The sequence below is a fragment of the Protopterus annectens genome, chromosome 3.part0 (assembly GCF_019279795.1).
Source record: "Protopterus annectens isolate FY-2018-M chromosome 3.part0, PAN1.0, whole genome shotgun sequence".
In the NCBI taxonomy this organism is placed as follows: Eukaryota; Metazoa; Chordata; order Ceratodontiformes; family Protopteridae; genus Protopterus; species Protopterus annectens.
Window position 1 is genome coordinate 1,684,903,714 of NC_056731.1, and position 6,000 is coordinate 1,684,909,713.

The 6,000-nt window shown below is 36.4% G+C and overlaps 1 protein-coding gene across 2 annotated transcripts in view; it reads left to right on the forward strand.

Annotated features, from left to right (window-relative positions):
* The window catches only part of RALYL (RALY RNA binding protein like), a 1,351,009-nt gene extending 1,345,518 nt beyond the window's left edge, over nucleotides 1–5,491 (forward strand). For both annotated transcript variants that reach the window (XM_044065722.1, XM_044065723.1), the window contains exon 8: nucleotides 4,621–5,491. The gene's annotated coding sequence lies outside the window, so the exon portion shown is untranslated. The remainder of the gene's footprint in view (nucleotides 1–4,620) is intronic.
* Nucleotides 5,492–6,000: the final 509 nt, after the last annotated feature.

Genomic DNA, 6,000 nt, shown 5'->3' on the forward strand with positions numbered 1-6,000 from the left:
TGAATGGATAATTGATTTGTTATGTTAGCACTGAAGAAGGGGAAACCTGAAAGCTTTGCTGTCGTTGAAAATAAAGTGAAGAGAATTTAACTGAGCGCTTCTGCTATCCTTTTTTTCTTTGTTCATAACTCAGTTCATTTATCAGCTTGGGTTTTTGACAGGGAGGCAAGGATGGCAGAGGTGAAGGGGAGTGGGCGCTGGCTAGATCATGCCATCATTCCCAACCAGACCACTGCAGGAGAGCAGAGATAGATTGAAGTAGGTGGAAACTATTACAGGAAAATCATAAGCATGGTCACCAAGCTGGTGATGATTGTACTTATCAACCACATCAAGATGGGTGTGCAAACAGACAGAGGGGCATAGCCAGTCCCTGTGCTGACATAGGAGCTCAAGTTATCTCCCAAGGGGAGGGTCAGGGCCTTCTTACAAAAAATAGCTCTCATTTCTGGGATGCCAATATCAACAGCAAACTTCTGAGTCTGCCTGAATGGCAGCCTTGTCAGATGGATGCTGTTCCTGACTATCTGCATGGTGGATCGGTAAAGCAATGGTCAGCAAGCAGAGGGGTCAAAAACACCTAGAAAAAAAACTCCCTACTGTGGTTCACCAATGTACCACTCACAGCTGTGAACAAAGACAGGCTAACAGTCAGTTGCCTCTCAGGTGCTACAGTTTGACATATCAGTAGGCTGTCCAAATCCTTTCATCCATGTATTAATAGGATATGGTCATTGGTCATGTGAGTGTGAATGACTTGCAATGCATCCCCTTAGATAATATGAAGAAGCACATGCTAAAGCTGTCCAGGTATCTCACAAAGGCTGGAAAGAAACTAGTTGAAAGTAGTCCCATGAGAATGATGTCATAATATCAGCAAAAGAGGATTGACTTTAATAATTGGCTTAGCTACTAGCATCATTTTGAGAGTTTCCAAATGGTGTCAACCTAGAGAGAGACAGAAGAGAGTTCCAGCTGTTTCACCAAGGATGGGCCGCACTTATCTCCTTAGGGCATTTGCATACTAAGATAATCTTTGTCACCACGGTGCATTTTCTAAATAGTGTCAGTCTACCCACACTATTAATCTAGTAAATCCAAATTTGAATCTGCCAAATGTCAGTGTAGCACAGCTCAACATTAGGAGCCTAAACAAGAAAATACCCTTCTTTGAGGCCTTTCTAATACTGCAACCTGGTTCGGGTGTAATGACAGCACTGCTCCTTTTCCTTTTTTAATCTCTACCATTCATTTAAGCCCAGAGGTGTGGATAACAACAGTTATGTTGATGGAGTGTCTGTGTTTAGCTGAAATGCCATTAGCTCAGGTCTAACCAATGTGCAATGAGCTTGAATTCTTTTGCATCCCAATATCTGAAGACAAGACCTCATATCACATCCTGACCAGTTACATAACTTCACCCATGACATCAGTAAATCACAAAGCATATTTTATAAACTCCCTTTCTTCTGATCTGAACGCCATCATTCTAGGAGACTTTCGCTACTCATCCATTAATTGGCACACATACACCTCAAAAAAATGTGTAGAACACTTGCTTGACTTTATCAATGAAGCCTCCTTTGATTAACCAATACCCCCCCCTACAAACATCTCCATTTTTAATCTTCTCCTTAGCAACGTGGCCTCTGTTTGCACCCATCCACATTGTAAAGCCATCATTGATTAAATCAGGTCACTGCACTGTAATATTCACCCTGGTCTGAGCAGAGGTCAACAGAACCATCTTTAGAAACTTTTCCAAGGCCAGTACCTTCTTCCTCACTCCTGCCAACACTCACCACCCCTCAATAACTCCATAACAAGTAGCAGAGTATTTGCCCAAAGTATATACTCTAATGTCACTTACTGCATACAAGTTTAGGTTCCCATTTGCCAGATATATAATGCAAAGTTTAGAAACAAGCCAACCTTCTGGTGCAACAGTATGCATGTGACATAGTAGGGTGAGGATACTGACCTGTAACAATGCAAACACTTCTGATCCATTTGCATGGTGAAGCTTGTCCTTGCAAACAATTTCTATCAATGTCACTGTCTGAAAGGATGCCCAGCCCAAGTGCTGATTATATTACCTCTTCAATGCTGTCAGTCCATCCACACTAAAATCTACACCACAGATTCAGTACTCCACATGGTCCAACAAAAGGAGTGAGTATTGTTTGAACCTGGTTTATATGGAATTGTGTTTTATATTTATCAAGAACAAAGATATGACCTAATGTTTTATTCAGCATTGGTCTTCTACTTGGTGCATTACCTTCTACTCATTTATACATTGTATGGTATAAAATGTCGGTTGATGAATTAAAATGTATTGTATCAGCAAAAAAGAGCCCACACGCAATATGTAGTATTTTTTCATGTTATCAGCCCTTTGACATTTCCTGCCAAAAACACAATAAAGCTAATGTAAAGATTCTGTTTAAAGTACTGACATGATTACCAGACAAAGCTATTTATTTTTATTGCTGTTTACATGCATGTGTATTGTGAATTGACAGTACAGCCCAGGGAATTAATAATAAAAAACTCTAATAAGTTTCATCTTGCAGTCCTTCAGTCTATACTTGCTTGCCGTTTGACTGAGCAAGTCACTTAAACAACATTGCAAGATCACCAAAGAAACAATCACTTATGGTTGGTAGATTTAACCTGGTTAACACAATGAATGTACTAAAATATGTTGTCTACTTCTCACTGCAAACTGCTAAAAGTTACACTCTGCGGTAAACAGATATGCAGATGGTATCTTGCGTATTAGCGAAATGAAGAGAAATGCAACAAACGACATTACATGCATTATCATCACACATTCTCCTTCCCTTTTCCATATGTTATACAGCTATGCAGCTACCATTGCTAGACTTTAAAGGCTCTACCAGGGAATAGAATGTGACTTTATAGTCCTGTGAACACATTTGGTAATGGTCCTGATGTTTTAAAACAATGATGGAAAAATGATGGAAAAAGATGACCAAAATGATCTTTTGACAATCAGGATCTGCTGAGTATATACTTTTAAGATGATATGATCTTTAGATATTTTTTCTAATTTTATGAGTGGTTAGTACTTTGAGGCATATATGGCCCCTGAGAACTAAGTGCCATGTAATACATTACTCTACAAATAAATATAATATAAAGGAATACATCAAATGTAAAGGAATACATCAAATGACAGAGTTATATTTACTTTTTTACGTTTTTTTATCCTCACTGATGATCATCAGCCCATAAGCTAAACTGCTCCCCCCTCCATTTTTAAACCCAGCAGCTTGATGTACCCCTTTGCTCCGATGTGACTTTTCTGTAAACACTCACATTATGAGCTAGATCCTAGTATTTCTCTAGATCCTTGTTTATTTTAGCATGAGGTGGTTTTATTCTCCCTTACTGAGCAGGTTATACATGGATGGGCCTCACCCCCTTCCACAGTAACCCCCCCTTCATATCCCCTATCCACGTGTACCTCTGCCTTATTACTGTTCCAGTAACACACACAGTGCTACTCCCTGCCTATATTCTACGTCCACTGCCGTCAACATTCTATTCATTATTCACTCACAACTTTCTCCTTCACTCCCATCTGCTTATAATCAATGTCTTTTTGTAAAACTCAAGTGTTATTCTTTTTTAGTCTTCATGTATGATCTACAGAACATGTGAAAACTTAGTAATAATGGGGTGTTAATAAGTATTTTGGGTGTGGAAATCTAACTTCCAGTTTAATTGCCCTTATTTACCATTTCATTAATATAACTCAGATATAATCTTGTCTTGACGTCTCTGTTCCACTCACATTTATATCAGCTGCATCTTCGTTTACACCCCTCCATCCCATCACTTTCCCATCAGCAACATATCTAAGCTCTTTATATCATCATATTTCAGTAGATTAATAGTATTGCTGAAGTTAAATCAAAATCAACATACCAACAACTGGAATGAAGACAGGAAAAACTTTTAATATTATGAACATAACATTAAAAGCTTCATTCTCGACATTCTGGTTGTTGGTGTGTTGACTTTGGTTTAATTTGATTTTAGTTTGCATGCATTCTGCACCAGGATTATTGTTTTTGCTTTGTACTGCTGAAGTTAGAAATGGCCACATACATTTTACAATACTTTTTGCCTTTAAACCCTTTGACTATCATATTACAACATGTACTTCCTCCTAAAATCAAATATAGTATTAATTTTTTTTATAAATGTCTGGCTCCTCATTAATTAGTAAAACATTTCTAGAATACTTATAGTTACTTTTTAAAAACTTAACATGTTGCATGTTTTCCAAAACTGTTCAACCTCCTGCTAAAATTCATATATTCTGCACTTGTTTCAGATTTAATTGCCTACATTTCTGCAGTATGTGCACAAACTAAAATTACCTCACCAGTTCACTAATTTTACTGTTTATATTGCCTTACTATCACCATAAAATTAAATATGATGAATTCTCTTCATGAATGACATAATTTAAAGTGAGGTATAATACTATTTATCTTTTAAGTAATGTGATATTTTTAAAGAACTTAAAACTGGTGTTAGAGCATTGTAATCCAGTAGTAAATTAGAATGTTCTTTTCTTTTCAGACTACATCTTAATTTTGCCCTGAACCATATCCAGTCATGTTCTGTCACAGACTGTAACACGAGAGAAGAAGCAGGAGCCTCTTTCTTCACATCATTTGAAAATTCACCCACAGACAGCAATGATCTTGGAATATGGAAGAAATGTCATTTTTACTATGGTCATCAAGGTTGTTCCCAGGCAAATGGCATGCACACCATAGCATACCTGCTTTAAAATAATTTGTTATTTTTCAATTAGTTGTATCAGGATTTAAATGTAAAACCACTGATATATTTCCCAGGGCATACAACTTTAAAAAAATATTTATATAATTTTCTTCAATGAGATATTTGTGACCTTACATTTAAAAATTGACAATATATTTCTCATCATTTTGCATTATTCAGTCTTATTAAGTCATACATTTTGTTGAATGTTTTTTTTTTATATATATACTCAAAAGGTGTACCACCCAGACATGCACACCAACAAACTGTTTGTAGGTATGGGCATGACACTTTGGAGTGAGCTACATTTTGGAAATTGGTGTATAGTCAGTGTGCAATTCCATAAATCCCGGCTACACTCTGATGGCCCTTCTGTATAATTATTACAACAGTGATGTATTCATGGACTTTTGCATTGTTTGATATAGTGAAGGTTTTCTTTATTACTGTTACGTGCATTATGAGGTCTTTAGGACACATATTGTTAACATAAAGGAAAATCTTAGAAATCCTCAAAGAAACTGTACACACATGTATATTTGTAAAAGTTATTTTTATGAATTGCATGTTTACTGTTCCTATTATCTGGTTAAGATTTGCCTTTGTGGTTGTGTTTTTTGTATTTTGTAGAAAGTAATTATAAACATTTGCAAATGCTATCGAATATGCATTATTGGTCCTTTGCTTTTCATTTCTGCTGCAATTTTTTGTTTTATTTTTTTTCCTCCAACCATTCCATGTCTGGCAGTTTAAAATAGATAACAAGCCCTGATACCACTGTGGTTTTAGTATCTACTGAAATAATACCAGTGATTTTTTTAAATCTAAATATGAAATTTGTCTAGTGAAAAGACAAACATATTTATAGTCTGATTTTCTGTAACTAGCCTGTTTCATTTGACCACAACAAATAACATCAAACTTAATATGAAAGATGTTTCATAGGTAATTTCTAGGCTAATGGCTCAAGAGCCTTAACAAACCTAGTTGATATAATCTGATTTTACCCAGTATATGTCCCCTAGGGGCAGGAGATTGGCATGGATTTGTGCCTATGCCTTGAATATTTTACATATTTTACAGTTTTTCTACAAAAGGTGTGAATTCCCCATCCACCAACCAAGATTGGTCTAGAAGAGGGCCAAGGAAGGACTCTGCTTAACATAACTAGGA